Source organism: Macrobrachium nipponense, chromosome 31, assembly GCF_015104395.2.
Source record: "Macrobrachium nipponense isolate FS-2020 chromosome 31, ASM1510439v2, whole genome shotgun sequence".
Classification (NCBI taxonomy): Eukaryota; Metazoa; Arthropoda; class Malacostraca; order Decapoda; family Palaemonidae; genus Macrobrachium; species Macrobrachium nipponense.
In genome coordinates this window covers 43,036,632-43,057,477 of record NC_061093.1, presented here as the reverse complement: position 1 = coordinate 43,057,477, position 20,846 = coordinate 43,036,632, and the positions used below count along the sequence as shown (strand labels likewise).

Genomic DNA, 20,846 nt, shown 5'->3' with positions numbered 1-20,846 from the left:
TCAGAGGACTTTCAGGACATCAACTGCTCTCGAGAGACAGGCTCAAGATCGTGAGGCTTGGAGTAGTCCTGAGGTGTTGCCTCCTCGGAAGACGGGGACGCAGTGCCGATCAAAAGGAAAGGATTTTTCGTGCTAGAGAGGACTCAGGGCGCACTGGCGCTATACTTCCTTCTCGGCCTGGTATTTCGATGGGAGAATCTCCTCCATCTTCTTTTGTATCTTCCCCTCGTCTTTCTCCGTCGGGTAGAGGGGGTTACCAGATCGCTCTCCGTTAGGTCGCAGTCCCGCTCGTAATCCTCCTCTTCGTCTCGTCTACCATTCAGGAGGATAGTACGAAGGATTTCTTAAGGGAAATGCAGTCCAAGCTGGCAGTTCTGGTGAAGTCTTGGGATGCGCCTGCGCAAGCATCTTCGAGGCGTAAGGACGATTTTCCTTCCCATTAAGTCTTCTAAAAGGAAAGACAAGGACGTGTTCGCCGAGGACTCAGGGCGCACTGGCGCTAGGAGGACAAGCGAGCGCTTGTTTTGCAGGGGCGCAGAACAACAGGAAGAAAATAGTTTCGGAAGAAGCAGGACGCAAACATCAGGACGCGGGACCAATTGTGGACGCAGGACGCAGGCGACAGGAAACAGGCGTGTCTATGATGGACGCAGGACGCAGGCGGCAGGACATCGAGAGGCGGCAGGACGCCGACTCTCGGTCGCCGCAGGACGCAGGCGGCAGGACACTATTCCGTCAACGAAGCGTCAACACGACGATGATTTATAAGACATTTCTCAGCAGAAGAGAATTGGAATTAATTGAGGAAAAGAATACGGAACCTTCTTCAGATTATAAGGTTCTGACTTCACGTCTTATTGCTATTTTTGAGGGGGAATTTAAACCGACAGCTCCGTTATCCCCCTTATCACAGTTTTCCAAGACTAGGACTCCAAAGAAGTCCTCTTTCCTTAAAATGACGATGTCAATTTCGGCGAAGAAGGCCCTTCAACGTGTGAATGACTGGATGAAGGATAAGAAAGAAGCGGGAAAATACTCTTTTGTTTTTCCTCCAGCGAAGTTAGCATCTAAATCAGGAGTATGGTACGCTACTGGAGAAAGTCTAGGCCTGGGAGTACCTGCCTCCTCCCAGGGGGACTTCTCCAGTATAGTAGACAGCTCACGCAGACAGGCGTTACAGTCTGCTAAGGTCTGGTGGACGTCTTCAGAATTTGACCATCTTTTTAAAGGGATTTTTAGGACTTTCGAAGTCTTCAATTTCCTGGATTGGTCTTTGGGAGCACTAGCGAACTCCCTAGAAGGAGAGGATTCGCAGGACTTAGAAACAGCTAAGAGCATTATGTCCGCATGGACAAGGCTCTGAGAGACGGAACGAATGAACTGGCTTCGTTATTCACAGCAGGAGTACTTAAGAAGAGATCGCTGTTGTGTTCTTTCGCTTCAAAAGGAGTTTCTAACTCTCAGAAATCGGAGTTGCTGTTCTCTCCTCTTTCGAAACAGCTCTTTCCTTCAGAGGTGATTAGGGATAGCTCTCTCCCTTTCGCAGAAGGCCACTCAAGATCTTCTCTCGTCTTCAGTTAAGAAGTTCTTACCAACCAAGTTGGTGAAGAAGACTCCAAAGGATACTAGGCCTTCGCAACAGCCCTTTCGAGGAAGAACATTCGCTCGACCCGCCTTTAGGGGTAAGAGAGTACCCGCTAAAAGAGGAGCCAAGACCCCCTCTAAAAGAATGAGAACTCAGTCCTCCAGACGACGTGGGAGCCAGACTTCAAGGTTTTTTGGGTTTTTAAGTTGGCAGAATATGAAGGCAGATCCCTGGGCTGTCAACGTAGCTCGGGAAGGGTACAAGATTCCTTTCTTGAAGAGACCTCCTCTCGCAACATCTCCGAGAGCCCTCGGGGCAAATTACAACGATTTAGTGAAGAAAGCGGCGCTGTGGGAGCAAGTAGCTTCCATGCTAGAGAAAGGAGCCATAGAGCCTGTTCGGGATCACGAATCTCCGGGATTTTTACAAAACCGTCTGTTCCTGGTTGCAAAGTCCCTCGGGAGGTTGGAGGCCAGTTCTGGACGTAAGTCCACTGAATCTTTTCGTAGAAAAGACCAAGTTCACTATGGAGACGAACGAATTCAGTTAACTGGCAAGCGGTACGTCCAGGGGACTGGATGGCGACCCTGGACTTACAAGACGCATACTTTCATATTCCGATTCATCCAGGAAGCAGGAAGTATCTAAGGTGTTTGTGATTTCAGGACAGGGTCTTTCATCAGTTCAAGGGCCCTATGCTTCGGCCTTTGCACAGCCCCTCAAGTGTTCACAGAGGATGATGGCCAATAGTGGCGAGATGGATTACATTTAAGAGGGATCAGAGTGTCTTTTTATCTGGACGACTGGTTGATAAGATCCCAATCAAGAAGTCAATGTCTGGAGGACTTGAGTCAAACATTGGACTTAGCAAAAGACCTAGGTCTGGTAGTAAACATGGGAAAGTCTCAATTGGATCCCCAACAACAGATAGTTTTTTATTGGGGATTCAGATATCGGCAGTGACTTTTCGGTCTTTTTCGTCCGTTCCCCCGAAAGCAAGCCCAATGCATTCGCAAGGTGCAGGACTTTCTAAAGGAAGGAACGATGTCCTCAGCAAGAGAGTGGATGAGTCTACTAAGGTGGCACAAATCATCTCTTCGCTAGAGAGGTTCATTTCTTTAGGAAGACTGCACATGAGACCTCTAACAGTTTTTCCTGAAGGATTCATGGCCAGAAAATTGCAACCGGATTCCTTCCAGTTTCTAATTCCGGCCGAAGTAAAGGAGGAATTAAACGTGGTGGCTAACTCCAGGCAGGTTAGCAAGAGGGATGTCGCTTCAGCAGAAGAGCCCAGACCTCGTCTTGTTTTCTGACGCGTCGGACGCGGGTTGGGGAGCGACATTAGGCCCTCAAGAGGTGTCGGGACTTTGGAGCAAGGAAGAAACAAAGTGGCACATAAACAGGAAGGAACTGATGGCAATTTTCTTGGCTTTGTAAGCACTTCAGAGAGTTGATTCGAAACAAGACAGTGCAGGTCAACTCGGACAACACCACGGCTCTGGCATACATCCGAAAACAAGGAGGAACTCATTCTTTTCCCTTTACAATCTGGCAAAGGAAGTTCTGCTTGGGCGGAAGAGGAAAAGGTCGTGATACTCACCAGGTTTAATACAAGGAGAGAAGAATGTGGGTGCGGACCTGTTGAGCAGAAGAGAACAACTTCTCTCGACGGGAGTGGGGGGACGTTGCACATGGAGGTTTGCCAGAGCCTGTGGAAGTTGTGGGGCCGTCCGTCCAGTAGATCTGTTTGCAACAGCCAGAACAAAAAGGTTACCAACCTATTGCTCTCCGGTTCCAGACCAGGAAGCAGTGGCGGTCGACGCATTCCTGATGGATTGGTCAAACTTAGATCTGTACGCTTTTCCTCCGTTCAAGGTACTGGGGAAAGTGATGAAGAAGTTCAGGGAGAGCCGAGAGGTGGCCAGTGCAGTGGCTAGAGCCAGAAGAACCTCCACAATCACAGTATATCAGTCGAAGTGGGACAATTTCCGGAAGTGGTGTAAGAACAGGAAAGTGTCTTCATCCAGTACCTCTGTGACCCAAATCGCAGATTTCCTTCTATACTTGAGGAAGGATTTTACGCTTGTCAGTTTCGACAATTAAAGGTTTTAAGAGTATGCTAACCTCAGTGTTTTAGACACAGGGATCTAGACATCTCGAATAACTTAGAACTTAGAGATTGATTAGGTCATTTGGTACGAAAAAGAAACAATCACAATGCAGGCCACCTGCTTGGAACCTTGATGTGGTCTTGAAGTATTTAACTTCTAGCAAATTCGAGCCTTTAGAGGAATCCTCTCTGAGAGATCTTGCTAAGAAGACTATCTTTTTAGTAGCATTGGCAACTGCTAAAAGAGTTAGTGAGCTTCAGGCCATATCGAAGAAGGTGGGATGGAGACATGGCAACGCAGTGTGTTCATTCCAAGAAGGTTTCTTGGCCAAGAATGAGAATCCAGCTAATCCTTGGCCAAGATCCTTTGAAGTTTTGGGTCTGGCTGAGTTAGTGGGTCACGAGCAAGAAAGAGTTCTCTGCCCAGTGAGAGCGTTGCGGTGTTATATGGCCAAAGAACAAGAGATATCAGAGGGAAGTCTGATGCTCTGTGGTGTTCGTTAAAGACCATTAGACCCATGACCCCGAAGAACGCTCTAGCCTTCTTCATGAGAGAGTTAATTAAAGAGGCTCATATGTTGTGTCAAGAGCAGAGCTTTGGTATTTTGAAAGTGAAGGCTCATGAAGTCAGGGCAGTGGCGACTTCATTAGCTTTTAAAAAAGAATTAGCCCTCAAGGAAATTATTGAATCCACATATTGGAGAACTAATTCAATATTTGCGTCTCATTATCTTAGGGATGTTCAGACAACCTTTGATAATTGTCAGACGCTAGGTCCATACGTGTCCTCTGGTACAGTATTGGGCAAGGAGTTACTACCCCATAACCTTCTTTTAAGCTAGTTGATTTTATTAGGTGATGGTGTTTGTGTTTATTGGTTGTCTGAAGAAAAGTGTGCGGTACTTTTCTCAGTCTTGTTAGTATTATCCGGTGATGGTGTGTTGTGTAGTTCAGGTAATGATCTATTACTAGCTTAAATGCCGTGGCATAAGAGGGCTGTACGGTTCTGTCAACACATTGGTCACGTCCAGTTGTCAGTTCCAGTCTTAGCTTCTTCAACATACAGGACACTTCCTTGTTGAGAGCTACTAAGGTTTAAGCAGGCTTAGAGGCAGGACCTATGAAGTCAGCTACCTTAGCAGGTAAGGAACTGGAGTTTTAATAATATTTTAATAATATTTTATACTCATAGAATGTTGCTGTCCTTGACCCACCTCCAAATGTGTCAATCAGCTATATATATACCTGCCAGGTAAGTGTCATACATTAAAATGAAGTTTTATGATAAAACAAAGTTTAATGTATACTTACCTGGCAGGTATATATAATTTAATTACCCACCCGCCTCCCCTCAGGAGACAGGGTTCAGAGAAAATCTGGCCCAATTGGGAACGGTTCCTAGCGCTAGCGCCACGGTAACGGGGTGGTGGTTGCCTGAACTACTAATAGGTTACTAGCGTTTGCCGCGAGTTTTTGAAAATTTCTGCCAGGTGGAACAGAGAATATAGCTATATATATACCTGCCAGGTAAGTATACATTAAACTTTGTTTTATCATAAAAACTTCATTTTTTTATATATTTACCTACACGCATGTTGTTTACCTGTCTAATCAGTAATAGCTGTCTCTTATCCCCGCCAAAGGTGCCAATCAGCTAAGTATATATCTGACAGGGAAGTTGAATGTATGAAAATGATAGTTATTTTACAATGAAGTTTCATACATACTTACCTGGCAGATATATACGATTAAATGGCCCACCCAGCCTCCCCTCAGGAGACAGGTGGAAGAGAAAATCTGGTTAGAGAACGGGAATGGTTCCTATTCCTGCCACCAGCGGCAGGGCGGTAGATCACCTGACCTACCTGTAGCGTGTGCCGCGAAATTCGAATTCTTTCTGTCGGGGACGACGGGGTCTATAGCTAAGTATATATCTGCCAGGTAGTATGTATGAAAACTTTATTGTACAATAACAATATAATTTTTTTTTTTTTTTGGGGGGGGGGGGGGGGGGGTTGTTGTTTTTTATATCTGACCACAATAAATTTACCTCATTTTCGTCTGATGTGCTTGCCGTCTTGGGAATGTTTCATACTGTGGCATAATGTGGTACAAAATTTTTTAGTGATAAAATACTATGAGAGTGTCTTCTTGTAAAGATGTTGGGAGTTCTAATGTAAATAGTCTCCATATACCAAAAAACTGCTTTAATGATATACAAGATATGATCACCTCTTGGCAGGGTTTGTTCTTGGTTTTTTTAGTCTTTTGCATAATGGAACTAAAAAAAAAAATGCCAAACTTCTTTCTTCTCCATTAGTATTACTATTTATACTTAGCAGTTGGAGGAAGTGTTTATGATTTTTAGTCTTAAAATTCCTAATTGCTGAGATTTAAAATCATCTAAGTTGACAGCAAAATGCCTTGACAAATCACCTGACAAGCAAATTTTAACTATGACTAAGTGAAAAATTTTATGGAACAAACTTTTTACAGGAACTTAAGACTAGGCACTTAACATCTTCAGAAGGTAACTGCAACATTTAAAAATTTTTTATGCAATCAAAAGTGTTCCAGAGCTAAGTTGGGACATGTGCATTAGTATATGGCAGACCATGGGCAGTGGGGATCTTAGCCACTTTGTGTGCTGTTGCCACATCTGTCTGAGAAGGGTGGGTGAAGGAAAACCGGGTAATTTGTTGCAGGCAAGGGAAAGAGCCCTTGTTCCTTCAATCCTTTAATACTTAATTGATCAAGACCAGTTTAGAAAGATTTCTTGATATTGGTAGATCTGTCTTACAGAGCCTAGGGGGTACCATAAGAGTAACGCCTTCCATGATGAACAATGGGTACTCTATCAAAAGTGTAGTGTGCTCACACTGTATTACTGAAATTTTCCAGGCCTCCAAGTGGGTTTTTATAAGAAAGAGACAAAGGTTTGTAGTTAAAATAATCTTACTCAAGATGAAAATTGGAATAGTTGATCCCCCATATTCAATCATGAAATTCATATAAAAATTGAGTATTTTGTGGATATTTCTTGTAGAATAATACTGCAAATATGAAACTTTCCCATGAATTGTGGGAATATAAGGTCCATAGAGAAATCTGCAAATGCATGGGTCTGCGAATAGGGGCATCGACTGTATTCAAAATATGTACAAATTTGTAATACTAGTTCCGAACGCCACCTCTTTATTCAATCGATAATTTATAACTGTACGAGAAATACAAGTGAAGTTTTTGATATTGTAATGATCACCCTTTTTTTTTTTTTTTTTTTTTTTTATTTTTTTTTTTTTTTTTTTTTTTTGTTCGAGACTATTGCGGGGCCTGAAACTTTTAATTTTTTTCAAATTCAATAAAATGAAATAACTTTCTTCTTCATTGTTTTGAAATTTTTCAATGCTCAAGCAGAATGCAGTGTCAGGCTGTGGGCAGACCCAATTCCACCAGAAGACAGCCATATAGTCTCCTTCATACGTCGTAATGTTTTGGATGGTCCACAGGAGCATGTGTTGTATGTAACGAAGAGTGACCTTGAAGGTGTGCCGTGGAGAAAAGTTAATGAATGGTACCAGTATTCTAGCAAGTCATCCAAAGAACATTTGCCAATTTGGTAACGCATACTTTTCCATCACTTCTGCTGGTAGAATAGTGGATGAAAGTTTTTTTTTTATCAGTATTTATGTAATTTTCATAAAACCCATTATTTGAGATGAATCTTACCTACTGTTAAATTTAGCTATATCTCCCCGCCGATTAGGAGAGTCAGCATTCAAACAAAAAATTCGAATGGCTGCCCGGATGACTGTCTAGAATACCTGTTCTCCACAGGTGTGTTTTCGAATGTTTTAGCTCGTCAGAATTCTCCTTGCCGCCATTGCGGCTAGGCGATGTTGGTATAATATTAAGTTTGGCTGTTTTACACCTGTTTACGGTATTGTAATTTCATTTTCCTAGGATATCTTCCACCGGAAGTAAAACCAATAACATCAGGCTATGTAGGAATGTTTTGGTGTAACCAGGATGGTGAAATTGGAAGTTGATCTACATTCCTTTGTACTAGCAGGGGTTACAGTGTGTGATTTTGGAACTACTAGATGTGAAGAATGTAGGGATTTGTTGCTGAGAAATTTATGTTTGAATATTTAGATATAGGAAAGACTGGAACTAATAGATTGTGAAAGCAATTGGTTTAGATCAGGACTTGAACCTGTCAGGCTATCCCTACTCAGACTATGCATTTTAGTAGCTAGTATTGACTTCTATTGTAGCTCCTCCTTCGCTCCCATTTGGTTCAGGAAAAGCGTAATGAGAAGTTAGAACGTTAACCTATTTTTAGTTCTAATACAATTTGAACTTAGTTCGTGATGGGAACGTTCCGAATCCCTCCAATGTGCGCTCATTTTCGTGTTCCTTGTTAGAACTAAGGTGTTGTGCCCTCGTCTGTACGTATCGCGAGCCTAGGATGCCCTGCGACAGTTGGAAACGTCCGGTGCCAGGGAACCAAAAACCGGGTCGGTTCTTGGGACAATGGGATTCTGTGCCCTCCAATACCTACTTCGGCCTTTTCATGGTCTGAATATCATTTAAAGCGTTCGCCAAAGGACCGTTAAAAGAGTTCACATAAGGACCATTTCGGTAAGCGTTGATGCTCGCTCCTTAGGGCGCATTCTGTCGTCTTCAACACCTAGTTTGAGGTGTTAGCATGCATAGACTTAATAATATATGATATATGATAATGTTATCGTGACTCGAGATGGAATCACGATAGTGTATTTATAAAGACCAGTAAACAGTCATTTATCTTTAGTTGTAAGGAAAAGATTTGTAAACATTATGCAATGCAAGATGTGTAGAAAATTATATATAAGTTGTATTGAATTGTTAGTAGTAACTATAATATTTTCTTTATATTAAGTGTTTTGAAGAGTAAAAATACATTAAATGGTGGTTTAACTCTAAGCAATCTTTAACGAGTCGTTAAGGATTGTCGTTAGTGAATGCGGGGTCGCGCATTGTGGATCGTCAATCGTCTCCGACTGATTTGAGTCAGTCAGGCAGTAATCCGGTTTAGTTGTCAAACAGTGAAGGTCATTGTGCCTTACGGTAGCTCTAATGTAGGGGGGAAGAAATCAACACAGCTTCGGAGGAATTTTATCATCATATGTTACAGCTAAGTCTATGATTTTATAAGTGTTTTTGTTGAGGTAATAATATTGAAGGGCATGCATGCACGTCAGATATTGTTGCTAGCAGGCATTTGTAGATGAATAAGACTATTCTTTGGATCGCTGTATAGGAAATTTCACAATTTTTGTTTTAAGGTTAGTAATAATCATAAATAATCTATTCCTGGTCAAATAATGGTTTTATACATTCAACTTACCTGTCAGATATATACATAGCTATTACTCCGTCGTCCGACAGAAATTCGAATTTCGCGGCACACGCGGCAGGTAGGTCAGGTGATCTACCACCCCGCCGCTGGGTGGCGGGAATAGGAACCATACCCGTTTCTAATTCTATTTTTTCTGTCGCTTGGAATGTAAACAACGTTTTGCAGTTCCTCCTGATGGATTTTCGTGTTTTCATCGCCATCGATCGTCTGGGCTAACTTTTACAGGGAAGTAATGGATCTTTGGTTCGGCATACGCTTTTGTTAACTTTTAGAATTTTTTGATAAAATTAACTTCGAAAATTTAGAAGATTAGTGACGTGTAACTACCGAAGTTTTTCGGTAGACACTCGTCCACTTTCACGAAAGTGAATTACGTATACTTTCATGAAAGGGAATTACTTATATTTATTTCATTAATACAAATAAGTGTTAGAGTTTGATTGAGGAAATGTATATCTTTCTTCCTAGTTGGGGAAGTCAGAAAAGTAACTATCCTTTAGAAGCTTTATTAGCTCTTGTGTTAACGAGCAATTATAGTAGTAACAGTACTAGTAGTTGTTGCATCCTCATCACCTTCTTATCCGCAGAATCTACAATATCATATTTGCAAATGTAGACTTTGGATATAGTTCGAATGCGAACTCTTAGAACGTGAGAAGTGAATTATAGTGTTCCCCCATTACAATGGAGGGTGCGTCTGATCGGCTCTGTCTCGCTCTCAGGTCTAGACCTCTTCCAAGCTCACAAAGCCCAGAGGAGAAGGAATGTCGAAAACCGTAAGGAGGTTTCAGAGAATCCCCACCGGTCAGGCGTCCCATCGGCAGGTTCTGTAGAGCGTCCAGACTGCCAGGGATAGCCATTGGAAAGGCATCCTAAAACAGTGTTTCTCCTTTTATGCGTACGGTTCCTCAATGGATAGAACTTCAAATGAATGAAATTGGCGAAGATCCTCGTATAATGCCTTCTGGTAGAATTATTCAAAATTAGAATGACATTAATCGATCCACCTTTCGGAATCAGGCGACGATTTAGCGCCTTCAATATTAGAGATCATTCGATAACATTTGTGATAAAGTCATTGTTCGAACATTTTTTTTTCGCAACTAGACGAGAGCGCTATCCAATGGGGGTATGAAATTGTTATTTCAACATAAGATTCCCCATCGGTGCATTTTTAGATATAAATCTATTATGATGAGAACGATTTAGATTGTTTGTCAATCGAATGAATTATATGGATCTCGTTGAGTGATAAAGCATATATGTATGACTTTTAAGCTTCTAGCTCCTACCATGCTTTAGGACAAATCGCCTTAGGACTACGGTATGGCAAGGCATAGACACATACCGAAAGAAAATTTATGCTATAATGGTCAAGTGAAATCCTTACAAAATTTCCTAAATTATTACGGTTACCTTAATGTAACAGTATTATAGAGGATTCTATTAAGCTAGAGTATGAGTTATATGATGCTATCGTGTCTTTGAGAAGTGATCGGAGAAGCATATCTTTATTGGTGGATTGAGAGTAGGATAGAACATATTTCTTCGTGTTAGAAGAGGTTTCCATGAATTACCAGTACCCTTCTAGGACTTTCCTAGGAAGGAATAGGTTTAAAAGAATTGTTTAGACGACACCTATTTAGTTTCTAGACTTGTCGAAGTCCCGTTAGCTTATTTATGCTTATATAAAAACTTCCTGAAGTGCGGTAATAATTTATAAGATTCCTTTATTTAATGGAGTAACTGGCAACCATGGAAAGGGAAGCCCAGACTGCTTTCGCTTTGAAGACCAACCAACGCAGTCGCAGTAGTCATAGTCAGTACCATCTTGTTCTCAGTCGTGAGGAGGTCATTTACAGCTCTCTCTCCTGCGGAATGGGATAACTAACCGTTTCTCTTCCCTACAATCGTGGTCTTAGCCTCGGATTGAGGGAATACTGAAGCTATCATAAATAATATAGTGTCTGCCTTTTGTTAGGAATCTTTCAATAAGAAGGATATTACAACCTTTCTATGCTGTTTACCGTAGGTAACATGATTAAAGGATTCTAATGCAGCAGAACATTATTTTATTTAATGCACTCATACTTACGAAAGCATGGCTTATTAGAATACATACTTAGTGAGAAGAGAGATGTAATAGAGATTCACTTCAAGACTACGGTATGGTTAAGTCTTTCGAAAAAGGACACAACCGTATTAGAATCGGATGTTGCGCAGAAGTTGTATGAGTCGGATGGGTAACATTCTTTTAGTGGGAAATGGTTTCCCTGAATGGATTATACTACGTATATAAAAGTTTTTCATAATAAGAACGGAATTAACATATGAAAGGATGTAGGGTACCATAAAGACACAGATGTTCTGGCACATAACATAAAGATAATTAGTAGGAGGCGCCAGCCTGGCGCAGATGCGCCACCCTGGCGCGGGTTGCGCCGGCCTGGCGCAGGTTGCGCCACCCTGGCGCGAGTTGCGCCACCCTGGCGCAAATTGCGCCAGCTTGGTGCAATAAGCCTAGAGCACCATCCAAAATATTTCTCGTTTGAGCGAGTTATTAAATAAAAGCAATGCAAGAATTTGCGAGTCCGTGAGAACCTCGATCGACGATAATAACTGTTAAAGTATGTCTAACATTTATTGCAAAGAGTTGTGAGAACCTGCGAGAAGTCTTCTTCATAGATCTCTTAGCAAGAAGAAGACGAACAGTCTTCCTGTAGACTGCTTCCTTTTCCTCAAACCATGCCATAAGGAATCATAAGCGCCAGCCAGACGCCTGGCTCTAACTAGAAAATAATTAGTTAATAGATATACCTTAGAGCAAATTATGCTTTCCTACATAGAGCTGGGAAGTTACTCAGTCCCTCACACTGGAGTGGTCCTTCTCGTTCAGGAAAAAAAAAAAGGGGGGGGGGGGGGTGGGGGGGGGGGGGATACGGAAGAATTAACTGATGGAAAGAATAATTCCCCTTCCGATATACTCGTATTAGAGGAAAATTGAGAAGAAAACATCCAACTATGGAAGTACTGTAGAATTATAGGATTCTTACAGCACCTCTTCTTATTTTGATATCGAGATTTCCTGACCAAGGTTGCAAGTAATAGGCCATAAAGGCTCCAGCCAGGCTTTAACCAGGCGATAGGCGCCAACCAGGCGCGAGCGCCAGCTAGGCGCGAGGCGCCAGCCAGGCGCGAGGCGTCAGCCAGGCGCGAGCGCCAGGCTTTAACCAGGCGATAGGCGCCAGCCAGGCGCGAAGCGCCAGCCAGGCGCAAGACATCAGGATCTCCAATTTCTCAGTATTTGGAGATAGACTTTCCAAGAGTTTCCTCTTTGAGAACTGACACAAGATCAGTTTTTTCCTGACAGTGACACAAGTTGTCGCACAGGCGGCCGTGGCCCTTGTCAGGATTAACTGAAATTGCGGAAGTCTCTAACAAGAACAGACTTCTCATGTCAGGTAACATAGTGGTCGCCTGAGCGACTTCTCCTGGCAAGAGGAGTTGTTTTGGGAGAAACTCTTTTTGCCAGATCAACCCTCTACTGACAATTATTCTAGATATCGCACAGGCGAACGTAGTACGTGTCAGGATAAGTGGGTTCTTCTGCTTTATAGACCTTTACATGGTGAAGAGAACTGATATCTTTAGAGGTCTCTCGCTTTCCTCAACCTTATGAGACAAGTGATAGAAAATATATCGGACTCATAAGTTAATCTGGGTGCAGGTTTTAGAAAGACCTTGGCAACCACTTTTTTATTGCACGTTTCGGCTAGTCCCTTGAACCATGCAGCTCCTTTTTCTCCTCTTTCATTGTTATTAACAGGATGGTATATTATCCTACTCCCATGTAAACATAACAAGGGAGACCTTGTAATGTTTTGGTACTGGAAAAGACTCGTAGGAGCTCTCAGTATTGGGTGAGAGGCTCTTTCAAGTATCTGAACCGTACATTACGGCCTGATGTCCTAGGATAGGAATCTTGAATGATTCTCCCTCGATCCTGGATCAGTTAGTAGGAGAATAGGATAATAATTTGTTTTGCAGAATAACGATGATAGAATGTTTTCCATTCTCTCGTTGCCCACCAGGCACGAGGACAGGAAGAAAGAATATAAGAGAGAGGTAGCAATATACGCCATCTTTATGTTATAGAAAGGGGAATAAAATTTAGTCTTTTTCCCCTAAAAGATAAACTCTTTACAGAATGTAAGACAAAGGGCGTCAAAGAAAGAGAGGATATATGTTATGCCTCATTTTAGACTTAGTGAGGTTGGATTCTCAGAGGTCACGTTCTTCTCACAGTAGGTTTTGGAAGTCTTTTCCAAGACAGTCTGAATATTCTTTCAACATCTATTTTAAATGGACTCTTAACACCTCTCCACTATGAGTCTGTCTGCGTGCAGACTGACCAGAAGTGGACATGAATGAGAGGATGTTTCAAGGTAAATGACAGTAGTCATGGATAAAAGATATATAATTACTGCAGATCGTGCTTGAGGGAATGAGGAAACTGTCCTCTTCCGATACCTCTGTGAACCACATAGCGGTTTTTTTCTTCCCTTTCAGAGGGAAGAATTACCTTTGTATATATCTGCTATCAAAGAAACGCAGTAAAAGGCTATACTCTGTCTCTATAAAGGGAATTGGAGATAGCAGAGCATTAAGATCTTCGGGATCTTACACAATACCTCTATATGACAAGACTTGGAGATCTTATAGTTACAATGGGATCCTATTTGGGCCTCAGATTCCGTGTTCTGACAAGATGGAAACTGCTCCTCATCAATGTTTCTCTTGGTACTAATCGACCAAAAGGACGAGTGAGATTTTGGGCTTGGAATCTGGAATCAAATTCTAGAAAGACTCGGCAATGGGTTCCTGCCAGCATGGTATGTTTGGCAAAAGAACTATAACCTTTTATTCCTGGATCAATGCTTTCAGATAAAGGATTCGTTGTCCAGGCAATGTATTTACGTTGTTATCTACAAAAGAAGATAAGAGTTAAACGTTTGCTGACAGTGTCTTTGGAATACGATGAGGGCTCAAAACTACTTCCCAGAAGGTTCGAAGAGATATATTTAAAGAGCTAGAAATCGGGAATCCTCCCAATTTTCAGCTCAGTCTCTCCTAAACTTCCAGGCTCTTTTCCCTGCCTTCGTGCAAGGATAGAGAAGATTTTGCAACGAGAGAACTCGTCAACATTGTCGGAAGAGTGCTCGTTAGCAACTGAAGTATCAAGTATGGTCCTCCGCGGAGGAAGACTGGTCTCTCGGACTATTAGATTTCCTATCGTCTACTGGATGTAGCCGACTAAAAAATTACCTCCCCTTGTTGCAGAGGCCATAAGCTCAAAGTGAAAAGAATTTCTTCCACCTTTCCTCTCTCTGATAAAAAACGATTGTGGATGTTCAGACTTTCGGACAATGTAGCGCCAATCAGGCGCCAAATGCCAAACAGGTGTAAAGACGCCAGAGCAAGACAGTCCAATTAAAAACTGTCATTGTCTGATGAGGAGAAGGAGTAGGCCTCCAATCTGGCGCAGATGCGCTAGAGGCGAATAAATCAGGCAAATAAAGTGTCCGAGGTGGACATTGCCAGTTTTCATCGAGACTCTTAACAAGCTCGAATCTCCAGTAATGTGAAGTCAGCCAGGTGCGAGGAGCCAGGCCAGTGCGAGGCCAGCAAGCACCAGCCAGGTAGCGAGGCGCCAGAAGGCGCAGCGCCACCAGGCGCAGCGCCAGCAGGCGCGAGGTGCCGGCAGGACAGGCCGGCGCGCCAGGCAGGCGCGAGGCGCCAGGCAGGCGCGAGGCGGCAGCAGGCGGAGCGCCGGCAGCGCAGGACGCCAGCCAGGGGCGAGGCCCATCCAGGCGCGAGGCCCGCCATGCGGAGGCGCCAGTCAGGGGCGAGGCGCCAGGCAGGCGCGAGAGGCCCCCCCCAGCGCCGGAGGGGCTCCACCAGGCGCGAGGTCCAGCCAGCGAGGCGACCGCAGGCGAGCGCCAGCAGGCGCGCGGGCCAGGCAGGCGCCAGGCGCGATGGCGCCAGGCAGGCGCGCCCAGAGGGCGAGGCGCCAGCCAGGCGCGAGCGCAGCCAGGCGCAAGCGGCTCTGGGCTTCATCTAGAAGAGATCTGTTGCAAAGAAAGCCCTGGTCTTCTTTGGAAGAGTGGAATTTCTAAAGCACTTCTTGAGTAACTTGACGTTTCCTTCAAACAGCTAAGAATTAAAAGCGCTTGAAGTGCGAGCTTTTAACAATTCTTGTTCTTTCCATAACAATATGTCATGAGAGTCATATTAGCTGTATAACGGGAGATGCAACTCTGTGTTGACTTCTCTTTGCACGAAGGAGATCAAGTGGGCCTATGAGAGATCCTTCTCTCTTTGTTATACGTGTCCACGGATGCGTTGCTGGGATAGGGAGCCGACACTGATCCTTAACTAGTGAATTAAAATTTTTTATTTTTTATTTTTTATTTTTAACATAAGTGTATTATTTTCTGGGGTTATTTGAAATGAGTTTGGGGATAGCTCTTTTCAAATTAAGCACAAATGCGTGTTAGGATCAGGTGATCGGGATCGGTGTTGTGCTCCTTAAATTATGCCAATAGGCATTGGTGTATTGTCATGTAAGTGGATAAGACCCCATTGACAAATGACCACTAGATTCTGTCAAGTAAGTGGATAAGACCCCATTGACAGATCTACAAGAACTCTTAGCCATAGGTCACATCCTTGCTGAGGCTCTTGAGACGAAGCAGACTACTAGCAATAGCTAGGAAGTCGACCCTTCGTCTAAACACATAGGAACCCAAGGTTTTATTTATTTATTACCTACAACGTATGTTGTTTACCTGTCTATTCAGTAATAGCTGTCTTTTACCCTCCACCAATGGTGTGAATCAGCTATGTATATATGACAGGTAAGTTGAATGTATAAAAATGATATTGTTATGATACAATAAAGTTTTATACATACTTACCTGGCAGATATATACAATTAAATGGCCCACCCAGCATCCCCCAGGAGACAGCTGAAGAAAAAAAATAGAATTAGAAAACGGGTATGGTTCCTATTCCCGCCACCCAGCGGCGGGGGGGTAGATCACCTGACCTACCTGCCGCGTGTGCCGCGAAATTCGAATTTCTGTCGGACGACGGAGTAATAGCTATGTATTATATCTGCCAGGTAAGTATGTATAAAAACTTATTGTATCATAACAATATCATGTTTATACGATCACAAGATATGGTAATTTAAAATGTATACTTAAACACAACGCAATTTCTCGATTTATTGAATGAAGGAACAGAAAAGAATCCTTGAAAATCTGTCGTGAAACTGGTAATATGCGAACCAAATTAGGGTAAGTTTGGGTTTTCATATTTATGAATATTTTATATGTTTACTATTTTGATTCTTTTGAGTAAAGATAAATGTATCTGTGGCGAGTTTTATACGTTTAGATATGTTGACTCGGTCGACTGTTTATCTCTCATTTTTGGGTTATTCTAAATTCATGTATACTAGCATACTATTCCTTTTTTCTTCGTAATGCTTGTGTTTGTTCTTTGCTTGCTTCCTCTTCGGCTATCGGCAAATCTCTTATTATACTGCCTCGATTAATGTTTCTCTTTCAAGTCGACACTGTCTGTAGTATCTAAAGTTCTCGCCGAGCTAGATATTCTAGCTTCAGATAATTCTAACTTAGTTTCATATAGGAATGCTTTCCTCATTCTCTCTCCTCCTGTCAACTCGTGCGGACCAGGGTTCCCAGACATACGATAATTATCGTACGAGTACGCTAATTTGACCACTGTGGCGATAACTAAACGATTATTAATCAAAATACGATAATTTGAAGAGATTTGGTACGATAATTCGGTCTAAATACATCGGGGAACCCTGCTGTGGACATTGTTGACTCGTGAACGTAGTTGACTCTTGCTGAGTGCGGACTTGGCCGAGTCCTGAGTCGCCTAACTGTCTTGTTCTCAATGAGTCGTCATGGATTTGATACAGCACTCAGCTGCTGTCACCTCTTATCAACAAGTGTCGCTTTTTGTTGCCAAGGTTTGCGGAGAAAGAGCAATCCTTTTAAGCTCTTTGTTTACCTCCTGTTGGCAGCTGTCCTCCTGTTGCCCGCTGACGGAAGAACAGCTTGAATGGAGTTGGAGGAACTTGTTTGGGCCTGTCGGCACTTGTTGCCACAATATGCCTTGCTGTATCCTCATTTTGTTGAGGATAGAGGCCACATAGAGAATATATCTTAATTGTCTTAGCGTATTTTGGCGCGCACTAGATAATGGAGAAGAGAACCGGCGCTTTCTCCAGTTGGAGAGCATTTCGTGACTTTTCTCGTCCTCGGACACAATTTCCCTTTGTCTGCCTTGGCTTGTCGTCTTGTCTTTTAAAGTCTTGGAGAGCCGAAGGCTGACTTTTGCTGTACAATGCTTATTGGTCCTTTAACCGTCTTTAATAGGAGGTTCGCTTTCTTTCTCTTTCCTGTGGGGAAATGAACTCGAGACTGACAGACATGCTGATGGATTTTCAGTCTGCTTGAGTTAGTACCTTTTATATACATTTTCTCGTCTCTGCGACTTCTTAGAGAGGTGGAGACGCCAACCCAGCAGGAGTTTTAGCGAGGAAACAAGTAACTAAAACTAGTAACTCATTTCTGATGCTGCAGGGTAATGTCCTCATGCTTATACTCGCTCTGTTTGGAAGAAGTGAGAACACTCTCGCTTCCTGTCTGATTATGCAGCTGGGATTATCTATTGGTAGTCTTATTTTATACCTTTCAAGGATAAGTGCAGATTCAGGTTCTGGGATATGGACAGTTGCAACCAAACATGCATGGAGAGAGATTGGACCAGTATGTTATGTGGTGGAGACGGTGAAAGGGCAGTTGTGATTCTTTTGTTGTCCTCCACTGGTTTAATCTCCCTCTTATAGCCTCCCTTGTCTTCATCAGAGATCTCTCAAAAGTCTCTTTTAGTAGGAGATTGTATATAGAGGGAATGATGGTCCAAGGGTATTTCTTTAGGAAGACACCCATAAGTAATTGGAGATATTCTTGGACATTTGGAGACTGGATAATGAATAACAGTAAGTGTCTGCCCATATACTTGTTGGTTTTGTACATGAACTTCCCTGCCAGATATATACTTAGCTTAGGTCTCTGACGTCACGACAGAAAATTCATAACTCGCGGCACACGCTACAGGTAGGTCAGGTGATCTACCTTACCCGCGCTGGGTGGCGGGTTGTAAGAACCAGGCCCCCTTTTCTTGTCAGATTATTTTCTGTCGCCGGCTGGACAACACCTGTTGTTCAGTCCCTATGATAGTTAAATTCTTTCTCGTTGCCGACGATTGGATTTTGGTGAAGTACCCTTTGTTTGTTGGCTTGACGTACGCTTTTGTATTGTTATTGGATTTTTCTTTTGGCTTTTCTTAGAATTAATAATCATGGATGATTCTGAAGTTAAGAAACCTAGTTTATTTAGGGTTTGTTCAGTGAAGGAATGTAAAGTTAGACTTCTTAAAGCTGCATTAGATCCCACGCTGTATGTACGTCTTGTAGAGGGAATTAATGCTTTTTTATTAACCCTGCAAAGAGTGAGAATTTGGATGAGGATGGTTGGAAGGCTCTTTCTTCTTATGTGAGAAAGTTAGAGAAGGATAGGGCGCGCAAGGCTTCTTCAAGGAGCTCTAGTAGATCGAGGGTGAGTGAGATTGACGCTGAGAACCTGTAGTAGAAGTAGTTCCTTCTCCAGTTTCAGCCCCTGCGCCCAGCTTTGAACCCGAAGATTCGTTTTTCGGAAGTTCCTTCCGGGAGAGCCTCGCTCGCTCTCGACAAGGTAAGAGTGATAGTGCAAGTGATCAGTGCAGTGCCCCTAGTGAAGTGGAGGGTGCGTCTGACCGCTCACTAATGCTTCCAGCCCTAGACCTCTTCCAGACTCCCAGACCCAGTGGAGGAGGAAGTCGAAAGCCGCAGGAAGGTTGGGAGGGAGAAACCCCCACCGGTCAGGCTGTCCCCTCGGCAGATCCTGTTGTTCGTTCCCAGGCTGCCTTGGATCGAACCAAGAAGGAGTTATTGCGCCAGTGCTTCTCGTCATCTTCGTCGCCTTCTCCTAAGCGTAGATGGAGCGCCTCGGAGTCGTCTCACCCTCTCAAGAGGCCCTGGAAAAGCTCCTTGCGCCCTTCCTTCCAGCCCGAATCCTTCGCTGAAGAGCCAGAAGTGGAATGCAGGAGAGCCAAGAATTCTTCTGTTTACGCTTCTCCTGTTCGGTCTCGGACTTCGTCTCCTGTAGAGGAAATTTAAGAGATCTCCTGCGCGCATCCTGGCGGGTCTGCAAGCGCAGATTGCGGCTTCAGCTAACTCTATTGCCGGGACTTCTCATCGTCGGAAGGACGCCTCGCTTCCGGTAAAGAAGAAGTCTAAGAACGTCCCTTCTGCTATCTCTCCTCCGGCTAGAGAAGTTTTTGAGCCTCGTAGCAGGAAGTTCAGAAGTGCAGACTGAAGTTCGGGATCAATCTCCGAGTAGGCTCTCCTCTCTTCCCAGCAAGAGTTTTGAGCATGTCAGGCGTAAGGAGCCGGACAGGCTCTCTCCTCAGGATTTCCGCTCCTCTTCAGTTAGGCGTCAAGAGCTTGACAGACGTCAAGAGCCTCGTTATCGTCAGGAGAGAAGGAAGAGTTCTTCGCCTGGTTGCCGCTCTCCTTTTGACGGACGCGCTGGAGCCTAGTAGGCGCCAAGAGCCTAGTAGGCGCCAAGAGCCTTGTAGGCGCCAGTGGAAGCATTTATCTCCATTGGTCACTCCCGATTGGATAGGCGCTCAGAGCCTTGTAGCGCAGTGCTTCGGACAGGGACTCCTCCTTGGATGTTTTCTCTCCCCGTGGCAGGCGTCAAGAGCCTGGTAGGGGTTTGGAAGAGGGCAGGCGCAGAGAGCCTGATAGGCGCTCTCCCTTGTCCAGGCGCTCTTCTGTGGAATTAGACTTTGTTTCCGACAGGCGAGCTTCCACTAGTAGCGCTCTCCTAGCAGGCGTCCCCTAGTAGGCCCCTCTCTCCGTTGGCGCTCCCCAAGTAGGCGCTCTCCTAGTAGGCTCTCTCCAAGTAGGCGCTCTCCTAGTAGGCTCTCTCGTCTCTGTAGCGCTCTCCAGGTAGGCGCTTCTCCAGTGGAGGTTCTCATAGCGCTCTCCGACACAGCGCTCTCCAAGGAATAGCTCTCCTCCTGGTAGTAGAGCTTCTAAACGTCATTCTTCTGAAGGATACCTTGGGGATTCTGAGGAAGATTTGCCCAAGGATGCTTCAGTTTCTTCATAGAGACTGACCGACCTCCTCTTGCAAGATTTGGGGAGTCTCTTTCGGCCATTGCTCCTCCGTCACCTCCGTCCTTATTTTCAACGACCAGTACGTCTAAGAAGTCTTCAGTCGTTAAGATGAAACCGACAGTGTCGATGAAGAAGGCTCTTAAGAATTTTGATGACTGGTTGCTTTCGAAGGAAGAGAAAGGCAAGACCGTATTTTCTTTTCCCCCATCCAAGCTTACGGGTAAGATGGGTTCTGGTACGAGTCAGGAGAGCCCTTGTCTGACTCTTCCCTCTTCAGCAGACTCGGACTTCTCTTCGTTTGGTTGATTCCGCACATCGCTCGGCGCTTAATTCTGCGAAGACGACGTGGGGTATAGCGAGTTGGATCACCTTCTGAAGGGAATGTTCCGAGTCTAGAGGTTTTAAACTTTCTTGACTG

General features: G+C 43.9%; 2 protein-coding genes and 1 long non-coding RNA gene across 3 annotated transcripts in view; 2 read left to right on the top strand and 1 right to left on the bottom strand.

Moving 5' to 3' along the window:
* The window catches only part of LOC135206532 (uncharacterized), a 30,798-nt gene extending 23,549 nt beyond the window's left edge, over positions 1-7,249 (top strand). The window contains exon 3 of the long non-coding RNA XR_010312774.1: positions 7,113-7,249. This is a non-coding gene — a long non-coding RNA (uncharacterized LOC135206532). The remainder of the gene's footprint in view (positions 1-7,112) is intronic.
* The window catches only part of LOC135206829 (sphingomyelin phosphodiesterase-like), a 126,398-nt gene that overhangs the window by 54,591 nt on the left and 50,961 nt on the right, over positions 1-20,846 (bottom strand). The window lies entirely within an intron of this gene.
* LOC135206518 (uncharacterized) overlaps positions 7,293-20,846 on the top strand; it is a 48,693-nt gene continuing 35,139 nt past the window's right edge. Inside the window, exon 1 of the mRNA XM_064237875.1 lies at positions 7,293-7,314. The gene's annotated coding sequence lies outside the window, so the exon portion shown is untranslated. The remainder of the gene's footprint in view (positions 7,315-20,846) is intronic.